Source organism: Mustela lutreola, chromosome 10 (genome assembly GCF_030435805.1).
Source record: "Mustela lutreola isolate mMusLut2 chromosome 10, mMusLut2.pri, whole genome shotgun sequence".
Taxonomy (NCBI): Eukaryota; Metazoa; Chordata; class Mammalia; order Carnivora; family Mustelidae; genus Mustela; species Mustela lutreola.
The window spans coordinates 95,385,202-95,405,464 of NC_081299.1; the positions used below are offsets into that span (position 1 = coordinate 95,385,202).

General features: G+C 41.5%; 1 protein-coding gene across 5 annotated transcripts in view; it reads right to left on the minus strand.

Annotated features, from left to right (window-relative positions):
- TMIGD3 (transmembrane and immunoglobulin domain containing 3) overlaps window positions 1-19,785 on the minus strand; it is a 65,871-nt gene extending 46,086 nt beyond the window's left edge. For 2 of the 5 annotated variants that reach the window (XM_059136706.1, XM_059136703.1), the window contains exons 1-2: window positions 19,674-19,785; window positions 10,617-10,761 (exon numbers count right to left, since the gene is read on the minus strand). The gene's annotated coding sequence lies outside the window, so the exon portion shown is untranslated. Of the gene's footprint in view, window positions 1-10,616; window positions 10,762-14,809; window positions 15,020-19,480; window positions 19,636-19,673 lie in introns of those variants that run through there. The other 3 variants (XM_059136705.1, XM_059136704.1, XM_059136707.1) reach the window with 3 other exon arrangements.
- Window positions 19,786-20,263: the final 478 nt, after the last annotated feature.

The following is a 20,263-nucleotide window of genomic DNA, read 5'->3' on the forward strand; positions in this document are numbered from 1 at the left end:
TTTCAGAGACCATCTGATTAGATCCTGTAAGCAGGAGGCACAGGAATCCTTCTGGACTTTTGAAATCAGATGGGCGTTTTTCAACACATTCCTGTATGGGGTAGTTGACAGAATTACAATAACATAGCACAAGGACCCAGCAGTCTGGAGACTTAACCTACCTAAAAGGGTGGGCATAGGCAGGACAAATCATCAAGGTGAAATTGAAGTATTTAATGTTCCCATTCTACTGAAAGCCTCTACTGCATCTACTGCTGAATGACTCACTGAGGCCGAGGGCTCATGAGGGCCTGATAACATCCATTCACGATGCGCTTCTCATTTTCTAGACTTTAAGACAATTACCGGCCAGTATTTTATTCTCCAGACCAATGTGTCCTGTGGGGTGTTTCTCCAAAAGAAGAAAATCAAAAAGGAATCAGAAAGATGCTGGCCATGGGGCTCTAGAAATCCAGCTGCCTTCTCCCAGCTTCTAGAGACACAACAGTCCCATTGTGTGCAGAGAAAAATGAACTGAAGTTTTCTGAAAGCATATTTGAACTTGGACATCCAGTGCGTAGATTACCAGCCAGCTCCCAGTCAAGGCACCCCCTCCTCTCCTCTCCAACTTTGCAAGAGAATTCAGTTCCATTTAAGTCCAGGGGACATGGCAAAAACAACACTCCAAACGCCACTTCCATTTTTGGCAATGGGAAATAGCCCTTCAGCGGAGAAGGCCTCTGCATTCTCTGTACTTCATACATCAGTTTCCTCTGCTCGCTTCAGAGGGAAGGACTAAAGCCTGAGGAGTTAAGGCTCATTTGCTAAGTTGTTTTACAGGAGGAAGAATACCAATATCAGCAGAAAGAACAAAGTCACTGATTTTTAACCCTGGAAGAGTGTTAGCTAGCCACCGATTAGCTCCTGCATTTTTCAGATGCGGAAACCAAGGCCAAAGAGGCCAAGGGCCGGGGCGGCCCTTTGCGAGGTATCCCCAGGACAGGCCACCTTAGGACCCCAGAGAGGCTAAGAGCCATGCCCTTGTTTCCCCTGTTTATTTGCATTATTAACTTCCCATTAACCCTTCGTGGTAATGGCTATATGCAAAGTACCATACTCAGAAGGAGGCAAAAGTCTCCCCTACAGAAATGCAGAGTGACTAGTTAATTTCTTTTTCTTTGAATACACGTCATCTCTCATACTCCTCATCCCTGTCAGTGAAATGATAAGCCATTCTTCTTGTCGTGTTGGCTCAGATTCTTAGAGTGAGTCATGTTTTACGTTCGCTCCCTTTCGATACATCCAGTGCTCTTAGTTAGCCATTTAAATCTTCTCTCAACAGACATTTATTCGTCTCCCACCACGAGCCAAGCCCTGCCACTCGCTCTCCATTCCCTCTTCTGTCATCTCATCCCCAGGCGTTACCTCCCTCCAACAGATCAACATCTGCAAGAGCTACCTGGCTGCCTCCAGGCCGACCTCTCTTGTCTCCAACAAGTCACATCTGAGGAATGTTCCTTGAGCAGCTCAACTGGTCACACTGTCCTTCTGCTCCTCAATCCATGGTTGACGGCTTCCCATTACCCACCAATTCAGGTCCAAACTCCACCCCTTGGTTTTCACGTTTTTCCCACAACCATCTTATCTATCCAAATTCCTTTCCCCATGGTTCTCCCCTAACTCTTCTTTAACTGGTAAAAAGCCCCTCCTCCTTCAAAGGATGGCATCAAGGATTCTCTTCAAGTTCCTCTTCCTCTTCCTCAACGCCAGAGTAATGGCTTCTTGGGTTACCTTGGGTGATGAGTTCTAACACAAGAGCGCTCAGATTGCTATATGCGTCCCTGTACCTCAGCCCTCTCCTCGCCTGCACGCTGAGCAGTTCAAACACAGGAGCCGTCCTTTTTGGTTTTTGTTCCAATGTCCAGCCCAGCATAGGGGCTCTGTAAATTTCCACATGGAATGAATGAATGGTTCCCAGCACAGCACTGAGTTCTCAGTGGGCTCTCAAGGAAGACTTGCTGAGCACTTGAAGGTAATCTGACGTCAGAGCTCACCTTCCAGCATTGTAGGCAGGGATGTCAATGGCGCTTGTGACACAAAAAACAAATTCCTTAAAGCATTGTTGCTTTAAAGAGGAAACTTCCCTTGGTCACTGAGGCCAAAGAGGTTCCAAGTGTAAGCAGCACTTTGAAAATTGTCCCTGGGACAAGCTGTCCTAGGACACCAGAGAGTTCTCCTTCCTTTAAGAGGAACCTTCCTTTTTTGACATGTGATTTCACAGAATTAGAAAGAAGGTAGTTTGAAGTCATTTGGAAATGCTGAGGAATACAGGGACTGTTTCTGAGGGAAACAGCCTACTTTGCCAAGACCAAAGAAGACATATCTAATCTGGAATTAGTAAACTTTAAAGAAAATTAAAACAATATAATTAACAACATGAAACACACAGGGACCATGGTAACCAGGATTAAAATAGATGTCACCTTTTTTTTTTTTTTTAACTCAGTGCCTAAGGTGGGGCTTGAACTCACGAACCTGAAATCAAGAGTTGTGTGCTCTACCACTGAGCCAGCCAGGCACCCAAAATAGACGTGATCATTTGTTGCTGGACCATTTTAATTAATATTCATTTTTTCAAGGGGATTCCCACCCACCCCCGCCACGCCCTTATTACAAGATGGGCTTCTAATTTTCTTTAAGCCCTGCCCCTAAATACCTAAGCATTTAAAATTAAAGCCTGCTTATTTGCTATTTGTCAGCTCATATGGCATTTTCACAATTTTTAAAAGAATGGTTGCATCACAAAATTGAGCATATCAGGATGATGTCATTGGATGATATGCCATTAAAATCCTATGACATGCAGACAACTACAGAAATTTCACTGAAAAACCACAGTGTGTTCTTCTGAATAAGATATCAACACGTGATTTCAAATAATTAGAAATCATTTATCAATTACATATTACAGACAAGATACCGTGCAGAAAACTATGTTGTACCCCAGTGACTCCTTGCTCTCAAGTTTAGCAAATACAGGAGGAGGATTGGCATTGGGAAGTTCATCACCCACACCCTTCTCATGGCTACACAAACTGTGTAGTTCAAGCGTTTTATCAAGTTCATTGCTTGGACAAGCTATGTCTGGGTATGACTAATGGTTCTGAGCAGGGCATGAGCAGAGAGTTCCTGATAAGCGTGTGTCTCTTGCTGTGGCTGCTGAATTGGCCCTCCTGGCATCCGGCCCCACGTAGTGGGCGCCCACTACTACCTACTGTGCCCTAAATGCATTTGGTTCATCTTTGAAGTCCCGGAAGCCAAGCACACAGACTCTCCTTTGGGTTTAGAGCCACGGTGTCTACAAAATAATTGCAACTTCTGCAATCCTTGGAATACATTTGGGGAAACAGTCTCAAGAATTAAAGAGCTAAGGTTGAGGAAAGCATGTTTCCATCTCAGGGCCCTGAAGAATAAAAAGGTTCCCAGGACCTCTGGCGTTCCTCCAGGAAAGGACTGCCACATCACAGAGGAATTGGATTTTTGCCTGGGAGCCTTTGGAATGACCTAAACTGTAAATACTTGTTCAAATAGATGCCCTGCATAGTGACTTGGCAAGAGGAGAATTTACCCAATCTATGATATTGAATTCATCTGATACTTATATTCCCCAGGAAAGTTTTATATATTCTACATCCCAGTGAACCTGATCCCCAGGAACAATACAGAAAAATTTTTCCCACTTGGGCCTCCCTTTGCCAATAGCAGTGTTATCCCACCCTTAGCAACAAGCAGTTGCCTTAGAGAAACAAAATTCCTTTTGGTTCTATTGAATTAACTTTAACAAATGTAATCTATGTGCCAAAGATTCTGTGTAGCCACTGGAAGTTAGACAGAAAAGGGAGAAGATCTGGTCTCTGATCTGGAAGAACTTATAGGCAAGTGCTATATAATATAATGTCTTGGGGCACCTGGGTGGCTCAGTTGGTCAAGCCACTGCCTTCAGCTCAGGTTGTGATTCGGAGTCCTGGGAGCAAGTCCCACATCGGACTCCCAGCTCCATGGGAAGTCTGCTTCTCCCTCTGACCTTCTCCCCACCCGTGCTTTCTCTCACTCTCTCTCAAATAAATAAATAAAATCTTTTTAAAAAGCACAATGTCCTTAAATAAATAAAATCTTTTTAAAAATATATAATGTCTGAACCAAGCAACATAGACTTGGGACCACTGGAACTTAAGAAGAGAGGGTTGTTAGCCCAGCATGGGGGTTTGGGAAAAGCTTCTTGAAAAAGGTGGCATATAACCTAATTTCTAAAGGAAAAATAAGGAGGAGTCACTCCCAAAAAGTAGGAAGGGTGCTTTTGGCAGATGGAACAGTGTAAGCAAAGGTCCAGTGGCATAAGGAGATGAACGACGATAAGAAATGCAAGCAGTTGGGCAAAAGAAGCACAAGGTAGAAGGTGGGAATAAAGGTGAGACAAGGAAGCGTAAATCTATAGAAGACAAGATGTGGAGAACCTTGAATGGCCTGCTAAGGAATCCAGCACACGAGGAGGACCCATCGATGAGTTTTTCTTTGTTTATGCAGGGAGCTGTTTGGGTAGATAATATTTTATTAAACTTGCCTTTTAATGTTTTATTATCATGAAATTAATACTCATTTATTTTTAAGAAAACTAGGAACTACAGCCCCAAATATCAAAAACAATCTTAAAAAACTGCTGGAGAAATCTTGCCATTTGCAACAACATGGATGAAACTAGAGGGTATTATGCTGAGCGAAATAAGCCAGTCAGAGAAAGACAATTATCATATGATCTCTCTGATATGTGGTATTTGAGAAACAAGGCAGAGGACCATAGGGGAAGAGAGGAAAATATGAAACTACACAAAATCAGAGAGGGAGACAAATCATAAGAGACTCTTAATCTCAGGAAACAACCTGAGGGTTCCTGCAGTAGAGCGGGGGTGGGAAGCATCGGGTAGCTGTGTGATGGACACTGGGGAGGGTATGTGCTACGGTGAGTGCTGCGAATTGTGTAAGACCGCTGAATCACAGACCTGTACCCCTGAAGCAAATAATACTTTATATGTTAATTTAAAAAAAAAGAAAAATTGCAATTAAAAAAAAAATGGTGGAGGTGATGAGGCTGGCTGAGGACAAAGCAAAAGCTGACATCCTCCAACTTTCCCCCACCCAACTCCTGGGTGGGACGTATGTGACATTCTTTAGGACTCCCACCCATCTTAATGTTAATACCTTGCTAGAGGGCAAAACGACCTTGGCGATGGCAAGGCCTCTGTTTCTTTTGTAGGCCCTCTTTAGCATGTGAAAGTTCTATTGAAATCTCCCTTTTCCTTACATCCCCCCCAACTCCAGGGTACCTAACCTGCCACCCCACACAACCCCCAGGGCAGCAGCTCTTCCTGCCCCACGGGTCCTGTCCCTGTGCTTTAATAAACCACCATTTTGCATGGAAGAGTCTCAAAAATTCTTTCTTGGTCATCGGCTCCAGACCTCAGCCCACCGAATCTCACCTATATTCTAGAACTTCATCAGAGGCATCACACTTCCTAATTTCAAAGCCTATTACAAAGCTACCATAATTGAAACAGTGTGCTCCTAATATAAAGACAAATATAAAAATATATATATAAAAATTTTAAAAAAAAAGACAAATATATAGGTCAGTGGAATTGAATGGAGTGCCCAGAAGTAAACCACATATAGGTAAATGATTTTGGACAAGAGTTTGAAGACCGTTCAATGAGGAAAGGACAGTCTTTTCAATAAAAAGTGTTGGGAAAACTGGATATTCACACATAAAGTTACACTTACCTTGTACTATACACAAAAATTGACTCAAAATGGATCTAAGATCTAAACATAAGGGCTAAAACTGGAAAACTCTTAGAAGAAAACACAAGAGGGAAGCTTCATGACATTGGATGTGGCAGTGATTTCTTGGGTATGACATCAAAAGCACAAGCAACAAAAGAAAAAATAGGTAACTTGGACTTGATCAAAATTTAAAACTTTAAAAAACAATTTAAAACTTTTGTGCATCAAAGGACACTATTAACAGAGTAAAAAGGCAAGCATGGAACTGGAGAAAATAATTGTGAATCATATATCTGATAGGAGGTTAATAAATTATAGATAGAGGGACGCCTGGGTGGCTCAGTGGGTTAAGCCGCTGCCTTCGGCTCGGGTCATGATCTCAGGGTCCTGGGATCGAGTCCCGCATCGGGCTCTCTGCTCAGCAGGGAGCCTGCTTCCCTCTCTCTCTCTGCCTGCCTCTCCATCTACTTGTGATTTCTCTCTGTCAAATAAATAAATAAATAAAATCTTTAAAAAAAAATAAAAAAAATAAATTATAGATAGATAAAGAGATAGATAGATAGATAGATAGATAGAGACATATACATAGTATACATAATCTCCTAATCCCCAACAATGGAAAAACAACCAATTTAAAAAATGGGCAAATTGAATTGAATGGTCATTTCTCCAAAGAAGATATACAAATGGCCATTAAGCCCATACAAAGATGCTCAACATCACTACTCCGTAGGGAATTGCAAATCAAAACCACAATGAGGTACCAGTTTGCATCCATTAGGATGGTATTCCTGAAACAAACAGATGAATGAAGGAGGGTTGTGAGGATGTGGAGAAGGGAGAAATCCCCACAGGGGGCGGCGGGGGGGGGGGGGGGGGACGGTACGGAGAATAGTATGGCAGTTACTCAACAAATTAAAGATAGAATTAATGTATGATCCAAAGATGCCACTTTCGGGTATACTTGAAAGAACTGAAAGAAAAAACTCAGGAGTACAGCCACGTTCATGGCAGCATTACCCACAACAGCCAGAAGATGGAAACAATGCAGATGTCAATTGACAGAAAAATGGAGAAGCAAAATGTGGTGTAGGCATACAACAGAATGTTACTCAGCCTTTAAAAATGTCATTTATTTATTTATTTATGCATTTATTTATTTATATTAGAGAGAGCGCCAGCCAGCGGGAGGTGGGGAGGGGCAGAGAGAAAGAATCTCAGGCAGACTCCCAGCTGAGCAGGGAACCGGGTGTTGTGGGGGTGGGAGTGGGAGCTCTGTCTTAAGACCCTGAGATCATGGCCTTCACTAACTGAGCCACCCAGGGGCCCCCAGAATATTATTCAGCTTTTATTATTATAATTTTTTAGGATTTTATTTATTTATTTGACAGAAAGAGACACAGCAAGAGAGGGAAAACCAGCAGGGGGAGTGGGAGAGGGAGGGGCAGGCTTCCCACCCAGCTAGGGAGCCTGCTGCCGGCTCCGGGCTGCGTCCCACCCAAGACCCTGGGATCATGACCCAAGCTGAAGGCAGAGCATTAAAGACGGAGCCACCAAGGCACCCCATTATTCAGTTTTTAAAAGGACGGCAATTCTGACAAAGACTACACCAAGGATAAGCTCTGAGGATATTATGCTGGGTGAAGTAAGGCAGGCACAAAAATAAAACAAAACAAAAGCACAAATACTGCGTGATTCCACTTCTATGAAGTACCTAGGGTAGTCAATAATCAAATTCATAGACAGAAAGTAGAATGATGCTTGCCAAGAGCTGGGGAGTCTCTAATGGGTACAGAGTTTCAGCATGGGTAGATGAAAACTATTCTGGGGTTGGATGATGGGAACAGTTTCACAACAATGTAAGTATACTTCATGCTCCTGAACGACTGTACACTGGAAAATGGTTAAAATAACAAGTTTTATGTTATTTAAATGTTATCACCACCCCCCCCCCAAAAAAAAACCCCACCTTCGAACACAGAAAAGCAAGAAAGTTACTCAAGTTACTCGTAGCTATGCACAAGATCCCCCTGTTCCTACCAAGTAGGATACTCTGGAGTAGTAAATGGGAGAATAGAGGATGTAATTCAATTTGTGCTTGAGACAGGATAGAAAGAAGGATGAATTTCACCAGGACAAAATCAAAGGCAGGGAGACTGGCTAGGTGGTGATAGCAAAAAGCCGAAAGATGAGGAAAGTCTGGGTTAGGGAAGTGCTAGGTCACTGCCGGAGAAGAACACACACATTAGAAATATATTTAGGACCTCAACCGAGCCATTTTTGGTGAGTGACTAATGGTGAGGATGGAAGAAATGAACCCAGGTACCCAGCTTTAGAAGTGTAGGGAAGAGGGTGTCATTACTTGAGACTAGATACGTTTGAGATACACAGAAAGACAGAAAATAGAAATTGGACATTTTAAGTGACTCAATCAAAATTTGGAATGATCCAATTAAAAAGTTGGGAATACTTGGGAATGTGATTATGGTGGTTTGCAATTTGTTAATTTGGTTAAAATGACTATTTCTCAGAACTCTCCGTATGTTTCTGGTTGGAAAGCAGAAGAGAAGCTGCTGCCATGTTTTCACACGTGTAAGGTTGGTGCAGAAGCAGGAGGCATGGATGGAACTCATGCTCATTGTCAATTATCTACTGGCTCATCTCCTTGGCGTGGGGCCACAGCCAGTCCTGCAGCTGCTCTACCTCCTCCTGGATCTTCTTCACCTTTTCCAACTCCTGGGACAGGTCAGTATCTAGCTCCATAGCAAAGTAGGCCAGCCCCTCCTGCAGAGGCTGGAGGTGATGAGAAACTGACACAGGTTCTAGTCCATCTTCATGGGCCTTCAGCTCAAGGCCCTGGCTTCTAGCCCATTCCTGTTCTTCCTCCCCCACTTTATCTCCTCCTTCTGTTCCTAACTCCCTGCCTTGCAAACTTCATGCTCTGCACCAGGCACAGAGAACATGACTTCACAGAGACCATATAACCACATCTCACAATGATATGAGGTCAAATCTTGAGTGGTTTTGTTCTCTGATTGAACTCTGATGGAGAATTTAGTGCTGGACAGGGTTTCAGGGTCTAAGGCCTGAAGGATGAGTTCTCTGAATAGGCTCTGGGTTATCTGGAATGCGTTCTCTGATTTTATTAGATTTAAAGGTACTACTAATGGTCCCTGTTCCAGTGGTAAAGAGGACACTAGAGTTCTATGTGGCAAAAGCAGTTACACAGATTGTCAGACTTTGTCACCTTTAATCAAATGCCTATAGAATAGGGGTTGGCAAACCCTTTCTGAAAAGAAAGTGACAGTAAAAATAATAGGCTTTGTGAGCCACAGCTGCTCAACTCTGTGGTTGTAACTCAAAAGCAGCCATTAGTAAGAATATGAATGGGTGTTACTGTGTTCTGATCAAACTATTTACAAAGACAGAGCACAAGCCAGGTTTGGTCTGGGAGGCTTAGTTTGCCAACTTCTGCCATAAAAGGTAAAGCTTGGGTGAACAAGAGTCTGCTGCCGTAGGATATTTTAGTGACAATATGAGCTATAATAGGATTGATTGGTTGCTTCTAAGTGTGCTGAAAAACTTAGAGAAGGAAATGATGAGCTCAGAGCTTTCCATTCTTATTCTTAGCTCAAGGTCCATATAGGGGATCTGAAATTGTCTATGAGCACCCTAACAGAATCCTGATTGGTACAGTGAGGCGAGAACTGAAATCAGATAAGTTGCAGGCAAACTGAAAAAGGAGTGATAAATTTGTAGGCGAGGCAATCTGGGATGTGCCACATTTGAGGTGCCTACGGGATCTCCAAGTAGAGATGTTTAGCAGGCATCCACACATACGTGATGGCTATAGCCTCATAAACAAATGAAATAATCAGGAGGGGGAAATCAAGAGAAAAGCAATGAGCTAAGGCAGAACTCTGAGGGACTCAACCTCTAGGGGATGGGCAGGGGAAGAGGGACCCATAAAAGAGTCTTAAAATCTAAGACCCCTAGAGGAAAAGAGCCTCACAGAAGCTACACACAGAAATGGAGAGTCTCAAGGAGCTGTGAGGGATGACAATAAAACTGGGTCTGGTTGAGGTTGAAAAATTCAGTGAGTCAAGATTGAAAGAGACAGGAAAATGGCTACTGCCTTCAAAAGAAACAACTGTAGAGGAGAAGCAAGATGTGAATTTTAATGTAAGAGGTTTATGTTCCTGCCAGTGTTCCCTTCTTCACATAGCCATTGAACTTGGGGATGATGCGCAGAGGCCAGATAAAGGAGAAGTGGTTGTGTGGCTCCCTTCCACGTAGGCAGAAGGACTGCGTGAATGGGAGACGGAAGCAGGAGGAAGTTGCCTGGCGGCTTCTATTCATTTAACCAAATAGCAGGCGCCGTTGAAGAGAGGAAGTAGAGGGCTGGGTAGAGAGTTTGAAGAGAGAACTGAAGTTTTGGAAGAGTCACCTAAGGGTGGGGAAATCTGATTTACAGCAGTACAGACATCATACCACACAGCCACGTGGATGCCCTTGATCTGTGACGTAGGCAGTGAAGGGAGAATTTCTCTTACTCACAGATTTACAATACCAGACGTGTCTGTCCTCAACAGGACCAGTTCTTCGACTTGAAATTTATAATGTATATTTCTTTTGGTAACCATAGAAGATGAAAGAAAAAACAAAAATTTTTCTGGAGTTTAGCAGCTCTGAGAGCATCCTTATAAATTCCTAATTCTCTAGGGAAATTCTCAGACCACTCATAAAGATGAGCTAACCAGGCATGAATAAATACAGTATTGATTCCCATAATATCTTACCAAAATATTACTTGCAGATTTCTGTTTATTTCACCATGAAACTTCTTGGGATTTATTCTTGGAGAGAACTGCAGCCAGCCTTCTGAAATGACAGGTGAGTAACTGTGTAGCTGTATTTCTATCCCTTCACAAACTCAGTTTTCTCCTGATAAAAGAAAACACAAAAACCAGGATTTGGAATTCAAGGGAAAACGTAAATCAAAAATCTATTGGTAGGTTCCCCCAAGAGGTTATAATATCTAGAAAGTTTCTAAAGAAATTTTGCTAACCATACCCATAGCAGAAGTATAAGTTCTTTGGTAACCCAACTGTTAAATGTAGTTTTAGTGGCTATTTTTTATGATGAACAAGAAAGAGAGAGAGAGAGGAGAAAAGAAAGAAAAAGAGAGGAAGAAAGGAATTAAAGTTCTATGTGAACTTAGGTGTAAAACATTATTTGGAGAAGGGGGAAGAGCTGAGGGAGAGGGAGAGAGAGAGAATCTTAAGCAGGCTCCATGTTCAGCATGGAGCCTGACTTGGGGCTCAATCTCACAACTCTGAGATCATGACCTGAGCTGGAATCAGGAGTTGGATGCTTAACCAATTGAGCCATCCAGACACTCTTTATCAATTTTAGAGTAGTAACTTGTACAATGTAGTAACTTTCTGTATATCCACTGTGTTGTGCAAACATCACCATTATCTAATTCCAGAACATTTCCAACTCCCTAAAAAGAAACTTCATACTTCTCAATTCCCTCCTTCCCCCATTCCCTAGCAACTATTAATCTACATTCTGTTTCTATAGATTTGACCATTCTGGACATTTCTATAAACATAATAATAGAATATGTGACCTTTTGTATCTGAATTCTTTCACTTAGTATAATGTTTTTAAGATTTATCCATGTTATAGCATGTATCAGTACTTCCTTTACAAGGCTGAATAATATTCTATTATATGGCCATACCATATTTTGCAATTCACACTGTTTATAGCTATCTTCACTATCCATGTGAAGAATTATTTTCATCTTCTAAAACTGAAACGCACAATTACTGAGTGTTATTCTCTTTTCCTCTCTCTGCCCAGCCCTGGCAACCACCATGCTACTTTCTGTATCCATGAATTTGATTACTGTAGGTACCTCATGTAAGTGGAATCAAAGAGAGTTGTCCTTCTGTGACTAGCTTATTTCACTCAACACAATGTCCCAAAAGTTTGACCATGTTGCAAGTTGCATCAGAATTCCCTTACTTTTTAAGACTGAAAAATATTCCATTGCATGCCTATGCCACACCTTTTTACCCATCTGGGGACGGACACCTGAGTTGCTTCAGATTATTGTAAACAGTGTTGCTGTGAACGTGCTTGTACCAACAACTGTTTGAGTTCCTACCTTCAGTTCTTTGGGGTAAATATCCAGAAGTGAAATTGCTGGATCACATGGTGATTCTCTTTTTAATTTTTGAAGAGCCATGGTATGGTTTTCCATGGCCTGCACCATCTTACATTTTCACCAATGGTGCGCAAGTGTTTCGGGGTCTTCAGATCCTCACCAACACTTGTTATTTTGTGTTGTTTTCCTGGGTTTTGGCTTTTTTTTGGGTACTAGCCATACCAGTGGGTTTGAAGTGAAATGATGCCATCTTAACAGTAATCTATCCCTAAGTATTTCATTCTTTCTGATGGTATTGTAAATGGAATTTTTTTTAAATTTCAGTTTTGGATTGCTCATTGCTAGTGTACAGAAATACAACTGATTTTTATATCTTGATCCCATATCCTTCAACTTTGCTGAACAGTTCTACATGTGTGTCTGTGTGTATCCCATCTGTAACATGGGGTTATAAAAGTACCTGTTGTTATGAGGATTATGTGTTAACACTTGTCAAGTGGTAAGTGCTGGGCCTGGCACATAACAAATGCTAAAAAATTGTTAGAGACTAAATATTTACCAGACAGTAAATATTTATTAAAGGCCTGTTACACACTTATCTGTAAGACTTGTGCAGTGAACAAGTCTGACCACAGGTGTCTTAGTCAATGTGAACTGCTTTAACAAATTACCACAGACTAGGTGGCTAAAATAATAAACATTTATCTCTCACAGTTCTGGCGGCTGGGAAGCCCAAGATCAAAGTGCCAGCAGATACAATGTCTGTTGAGAGCTATCTTCTTGCTTTGTACTTAGCCTCCTTCTGTACTCTCACATGGAAGAGAGATCATCATCTTCTTGGAAGTTCATGAATTCCATTCAGGAGGGTTCTACCTTCACAACGTAATTACCTCCCCCCAGAGCTCTACCTCCAAATACCAACCCACTGGGGATGAGAGCTTCAACAGATAATTTTGGGGGGAGGGGACACCATCATTCAGCCAATAGTAACAGGTAAGATCTCTGATCTTGTAGAACTTACATGAACTATCCCAAACACCTCATACTTGGATTGCTATTTTTCAGATTACTTCTGCTAGGAAATAATTTTTCCCAGGTTTCTCATGTTGCTTCCCCTCTTCCAAGCAGAGGCACAGATGGCTCTATTTTCAGACTGTCTCCCTCTAGAGCAGAGAACAGGTTTGTGTACTGTCTAGTTTAATAAAGAGAATATTTCCTTCCAGGCAAAAGTCAGGCAGAGGCTCTTGTAGACTACTACAGAAGATTTGAGTTTCTTGGGCTTAGGGTTCCTTGGCTGTGATAGCATGCCATGGAGAATAGAGCATTCACTCTGCATCACCTCTGTGGGACCCAAGGAGCAAGGAGAATGGATGTGAAACTGAAACTCGTGCTGCTTTTCGTGCCACAAATAATAAAGTCCTTTGTCTCTGACTCCAAAGTCTTGTATCTTCTGCCAGCATCCCCGCAAAGGGCTAACTTTGTTGATTTCAGGTAGGGTAAAATGTCAGATCCTTCAGAGTTTTTTATAACTTCCATCCAGTATGCTGTTACAAAGGTATATTCCTGAAACCTAATTTCTACTTAGATACCTAAATTTCTTTATCTGGCTTTTAGCCTCCTCCATACCTCTCCAACTGAATTGTCCATCTCATCTTGAGGAAGACCTTCTTCATGGGCCAGGATTTTTAAAACATATAGTATCAGGCTCATTTCTACTTCTGACATTGGGTTCCTATCTCCTCCACTTTGGAATTCCTCCCTCATTCCCTTTTCTCACACTTAGTCAGCTCGAATCCATTTCTCAAGACCTGTTTCAAGTCCCACAGAAAAAGTCCCCATTGACCATTGTTTCTGTGAACATCTATAGGAGTTAAGAACGTGCACACATAACATAGAATTTGAGTACATGTTATTGTCTAATATTGTTTTTTAGGGGTTCCATATGGGTATGCATTGCCTCCTCATTCTAATTGTAAGCAGGAAGCTGGGGACAAGGCAGAAACTGAATGTGATTGACTAAAGGGGGTAAGCGCATGTGCACTGAAGCCAGAGATCCCAGATCCAAATGCCTACTACTTAATGGCTTTGTGACCTTGGGAATGTTATTTAACTTATTTATGCCTCCATTTCTTCCCTTTAAAGTGGGAATAATGATTGAGGCTCTTGGGTGGCTCAGTTGTTGGGCGTCCACTCCTGATTTTAGCTCAGGTCCTAGTACTCTTGATTTTAGTTCAGGTCCTAGTCTCAGAGTCGTGGGATTGAGACCCACATCCGGCTCCAAGCTGGGTGTAGAGCCTGTTTGAGATTCTCTCTCTCCCTTTTCCTCTGCCCCTCCCTCCAGATACTCTCTCTCAGAAAAAAGGGGGGGTGCTAATGATCATGATAATATCTATCTTACAGACTCATTATAAGAATTAACAGGGGCGCCTGGGTGGCTCAGTGGATTGAGCCGCTGCCTTCGGCTCAGGTCATGATCTCAGGATTTCTTACATGAGAAACCTTTCTGCTATAAACCACCAGGTAAAATTTAAAAAGCGTTCTGTTTCACAAGAAAGTGAAGAAGATATTCAAGGGTCAAAGATGAAACCACAGCACAAACTCAAAAAGCAGGGTGAATGTTAAAGCGAGGGGCTATTCTAGATGGTCTGCTGATACAGGGTAATCTATAGCATTTGTTTTAGTGGCCACTTGGAGGCAGCACAGTAAGTCTGGAGTCCAAGTGAGTTCAAGAGTAATATTTGAGACCCAAACATTTCTCCAGGATTGCAAAGGATTACACATTCAGTGAATAGTTAAAAAATGACACATACATACCTCCCAAAAGAATATAGTAAGAAATAATAATATCCGTTGAGGTATTTGGTACGGGATCCAAAATCTCCTTTGTGAATTTTTAACCACATGTGAGACCCCAGATAAGTTTGGGGCCTGAATTCAGATTTCCTCCATGTTCCAAAAACAAACAAATCAGTCAAATATTTACTCCAAGTGGTCCAAGATTGGTAGTACCCAAGCATCTGGCAAAGAAACCACAAATTCTCTCCACTCAGTCCTCTAAGAACTCCCACAAAGTTCCAAAGAATGTTAGCTCACAATCAAAAATCACAAAGTACATGAGGACACAAAATTCCCTGAGACACACAGAAACAACATGTAAGGGGAAAATTACCTTCTAAGACTTTAAGTATAGGTAGCAATGGTTACATAATACTAAATACATTTATATAGTATGTTTATAATTAGGAGAATTAACTAGAAGTATAAGAATAAGAGACTAAAAAATGGTCAGACCTATGTAGAAAAGAACCAAATAGACCTTTCAAAAAAGAAACAAATGTAATAATTGAATTTAAAACTCAGCGGACAGATTAAATAATATCACAAAGATAAAGACAAAGAAAGATTAAGAAACATGAAGGACAGGGCGCGTCTGATTGGCTCAGTCGTTGAGCATCTGCCTTCGGCTCGAGTCATGATCCCAGGGTCCTGGGATCAAGCCCCATATCGGGCCTCCTGCTCCATGGAAAGCCGGCTTCTCCCTCTCCCTCTCCCCCCTGCTTGTGTTCCCTCTCTTGCTGGGTCTCTGTCAAATAAATAAATCTTTAAAAAAAGAAAGAAAGAAAGAAAGAAACATGAAGGACAAAACAAACAAACCAAAAAACCTCATAAAGGCCAAAGTAACAAAGCTAAAACTGTGTCTATTCAGCTTTCCAAGAGAGAGACTAGAAAAAAATGAGAAGAGGCAGTATTTCATGAAATAATGATCTTTTCAACAAATGGTGTTGGATTGCAGAAAAATGAAGTTGGATTCTTAACCTTAATCCATATACAAAAATTAACTCAGAGTGGATCAAAACTCTAAATGGATGAGCTAAAAGTATAAAACTCTTATAAGAAAACACGGGGGGAAAATCTTCATGCCATTGGATTAAGGAGTGATATCTTGGATATGACACAAAAAACAGGCAACAAATGAAAAAGATATATCAGTTGGACTATATCAAAACTTTAAACTTTCCTGCATCAAAGGATACCATCAACAGAGTAAAAAGGCAACCCATGGAATGGGTTATCCCATTCCCAATCCTATATCTATATCCTATATCTAATAAGGAATTAATATCTAGAATAGATAAGGAAGTCCTACAACTCAGTAACAAAAAACAACCTGCTATTAAAAAAATGGACAAAGAACTTGAATAGACATTTGTCTAAGGATATACAAGTGGCCAATAAGCATATGAAAAGATGGTTGATATCATTAATCATTTGGAAAATGCAAACCCAAACCATAATGTGATACCACATCATACCCATTAGGAAGGTTATTATCAAGAAAGAAAACCAAACCAACCTATCACAAGTGTTGATGAGGATGTGGAAAAATTGGATTCTTTGTTCATTGCTGGTATGAATGTAATATAGTGCCACCACTATGGAAAATAGTATAGTGGTGCCTCAAAAAATCAAAAACAGGGATGCCTGGGTGGCTTAGTCAGTTAAGCACCTGCCTTCAGCTCAGGTCAGGATCCCATGGTCCTGGGATGGAGCCCCACATGGGGCTCTCTGATCAGCTTCTCCCTCTCCCTCTGTCCTTCTCTTCTCTCTCAAATAAATAAATAAAGATCTTTTTAAAAAATCAAAAACAGAATTATTTGATCCAGCAATTCCATTTCTGGGTCTATAGTCAAAAGAATTGAAAGCAGGGACTCAAATAGATGTTTATACACTCGTGTTCATAGAGGCATTCTTCACAATAGCCCAAATACAGGAATACAATCCAAGTACCCATCAATGGATGGATAGATAAACAAAATGTGGTATGTACAAACAATGGAATATTGTATTACTCAGCTTTACAAGTGAGGGAGATTTTGACACCTGCTACAATATGAAGGAATCTTGAGGATATTATGCTAAGTGAAATAAAGCAGTCCTGAAAGAACAAATACTGTATGATTCCAGTTTTATGAGGTACCTAGCATAGTCTCATTTGAAGGGACAGAAAATAGCATTGTGATTGTCAGGGTCTTGAGGGGAGGGAGAGTTAGGGTTTAATGAGTACGGAATTTTAGAAAATAAAAAATGTTCTGGACCTGGATGGTGGTTATGGTCATACAATGATGGGAATACACTTAGTGCTGCTGAATTACACACATAAAAATGGTTAAAACGGTAAATTTTGTTAGGTATCTTTTACCACAAATTTTTTAAACTTGAAAAAATGATAAGGGTAGATCATTTTCTAGAACTGATAAAGACACAAATGTTCAACTTAGGCAATCACAATGAATCCCTTGTAAAAGAAATACAAATCTAGACACATTGAGGTAAAACCACGGGTGAACAGAGAGAAAATGGTAAAACTAGTCAAAGCGAAAAGGTATCAGCTACAGAGGAAGGATATTTACACTGACGACCGATTTCTCAATACCAAGATTAAAGGCAAAATAGACAAGTATAATGTCTTCCAAAGACTGAGAGGAAATCTAATTCTGCCTGACAATGTATGTCTTATTTAAAAAGTCTTACAAAGATAGGAAAAATATTCCCCATGTCACTCTGAACTAAAAATAACACATTCAGCATTTCAGTATAGGTGATTATGTGTTTGACTCCCATACCAGAATATAAGATAAAGAAGTATGTCTTAGGGCGCCTGGGATGCTCAGTTGGTTAAGTATCTGACTCTTCATTTTGGCTCAGGTCATGAGCTCAGGGTTGTCAGATTGAGCCCCAGGTCAATCTCTGTGCTCAGCAAGGAGTCAGCTGAAGATTCTCCCCATCTCCCTCTGCACCTCTCTATCCCATCCCCCACACTTGTACGCTCTCTCTCTCTCAAAAAAGAAACCGGGTCTCATCTTTGATTTATACAATGTAGCAAAGAATTAGGTAGTTTAAGAACTGTTGCTTGTGTACATAAATAAAGCAAATAACAAATAAATAAAATGCTAATCATTTTTGGTGATGTATAATAAGACATCTATCTTCATGTCCATTAAATTTTTTGAACAAAATCAAGACACACAGTGTGAAAATGGCGCAGGGCTTTGAAATTGGGAAATAGCCTCAAAACTATGCTGCCTCAGGGCACCTGGGTGGCTTAGCCAGTTAAACGGTCAGCTTAGGTCACTTGGTTTAGGCTCAGCTCATGACCTTGAGGTCCGAGGGTTGAGCCCCACGATAGGCTCCACGTTAACCGGGAGTCGGCTTCAGGATTTGCTCTCTCCCTCTGCCCCTCCCTCTAGGTGTGCTGTATTTGTCTCTCAAGTAAATAAATCTAAAAAATATATTAAAAATAAAACTAAAAAAACTATGCTGCCTCACGTTCATGTCCCACAACCATCCCGCCAACCAAACCTGTCAGGACTAATATCACCAATCCCCCTGTCCTCTACCCAAACCCACTGCCATATTTCAAGTGAAATTTATCACTTATCAACCCAAGAAAATAAATCGCTTTTATATACCATGTAAGTTTCTGCCTGGGTCAGGAAACCATACCCTTTTAGTTCCTATTGATAAGCTGGGAATTTACAGCCAAAAATGGCCTTGAGTTACTAATTGCTTCTTTTGCTTTACTTCCAGCTCTCAATCCAGCATTTTGGCAAAATCCGTTCCAATACCTAGTGTTGTGCTAGCAGCTATGTTTCAGAAGGTACCATTGATTGGGCTCTTACCATGTACTAGGTACTGGTTAGGAACTTCAGATGCATTATCTCTTAATTCTCACTACACTTTACAAATGACATCACAATGTCAATATCATGGATGAGAAGATTAAAGAGATTAAATCTCCTAAAGGGATTGCATAAAAGCCCTACACTTCAAGGAAGTATGGAAGCCAAGATTTAAACCCAGAACTGAAGGACTCTGAAGTCTGTGCTCTTTTTTTTTTTTTTTTTTTTTTTTTTAAGGTTTTATTTATTTGTCAGAGAGAGGGAGAGAGAGCGAGCACAGGCAGACAGAATGGCAGGCAGAGGCAGAGGGAGAAGCAGGCTCCCTGCCGAGCAAGGAGCCTGATGTGGGACTCGATCCCAGGACGCTGGGATCATGACCTGAGCCAAAGGCAGCTGCTTAACCAACTGAGCCACCCAGGCATCCCTGAAGTCTGTGCTCTTAACAACAAGCAGCTTACAGTGTATCTGGGGAGCTAAGAAATTCACACATGAAATCATTGAAAAACAGTATTTGTTGAAAGGCCAAATACAGCTCTGTAAGTCACAGATTAGATCAGATTTAGTTTTCTGGACCCTGAGGGACAGTCAAGAGGAAAGGCTCTGAGTTTTATAACAAAATAAAAGTTTACAAGACCCCTGAGTTGTACACAATCAGTAAACACAATAATTGGCTGTGGACGGTGGGCAGACGAGAGAACCCATGGGAAAGTGCCCATGGTGCTAATCACTCGCATCTTTCAGAGATGTAACCGCTTACAGAGCACTTCTGCAGATCTTCACAACAACCCTGGGAGATACAAATTACGTCCATTACACAAATGAGGACAAAGCACCGAGTGAATGGCCTGTCCCACGTCACCGTGTCATGCTCCAGAGTGGTCCATATGCAGACCGAGATGTAGATTTTTGCCTCCAGCCCTTTCACGTTCTGCTCGGTGTTACTCAGGACAGGGAAGCCCGACATCCAGTGTGACTGCTTTTCCCAGAAGCTTCCCTACCTGACGTTTTTCTATTCTGTGCATCCTGCTGGATCTCTTCCATCAGTCCAACTGGTGTCTCCTTTACCAACTGCCGTGGAAGCTTCCAACAACCACATTCCAACCATCAAACCCCTCTGCTTTTGGAGGATCAGGTGTCCTTTGGTCCTGTGGTCAGAGAATCAGACATCCTCATGAAGCCTCACCCTCCTGAAATGGATAATTATCCTTTTCATCCTACTGCAACTTTTACACCATAAACCAAGGAAAAGCTGGCTGTTGGGTAACTTTCCAACGGACATTTTGAAACTTGAAGTGGGAGAACTATTGAAATTTCGGGAACTCTGCTTCTGAATGCCTGGTTATCTTTTCTCCTCTCCTGAGTTCCCCTGCGATCAACAGTCTAACCATCCTGCGATCCGCAAGTATTTACTGAACTCCTATGAGGTGTCAGGGACTGTTTCAGGTTCTGGAAATACATCACCAGACAACACAGGAAAGGGCATGCTCTCGTGAAACCTGCATTCTAGTCAACAGCATGCCAGGTGGTGAAGGGCAGTGTCATGAGAAACGAAGTTCAGGGGTTAGGAAATGACTGGCAGAATTGGGTC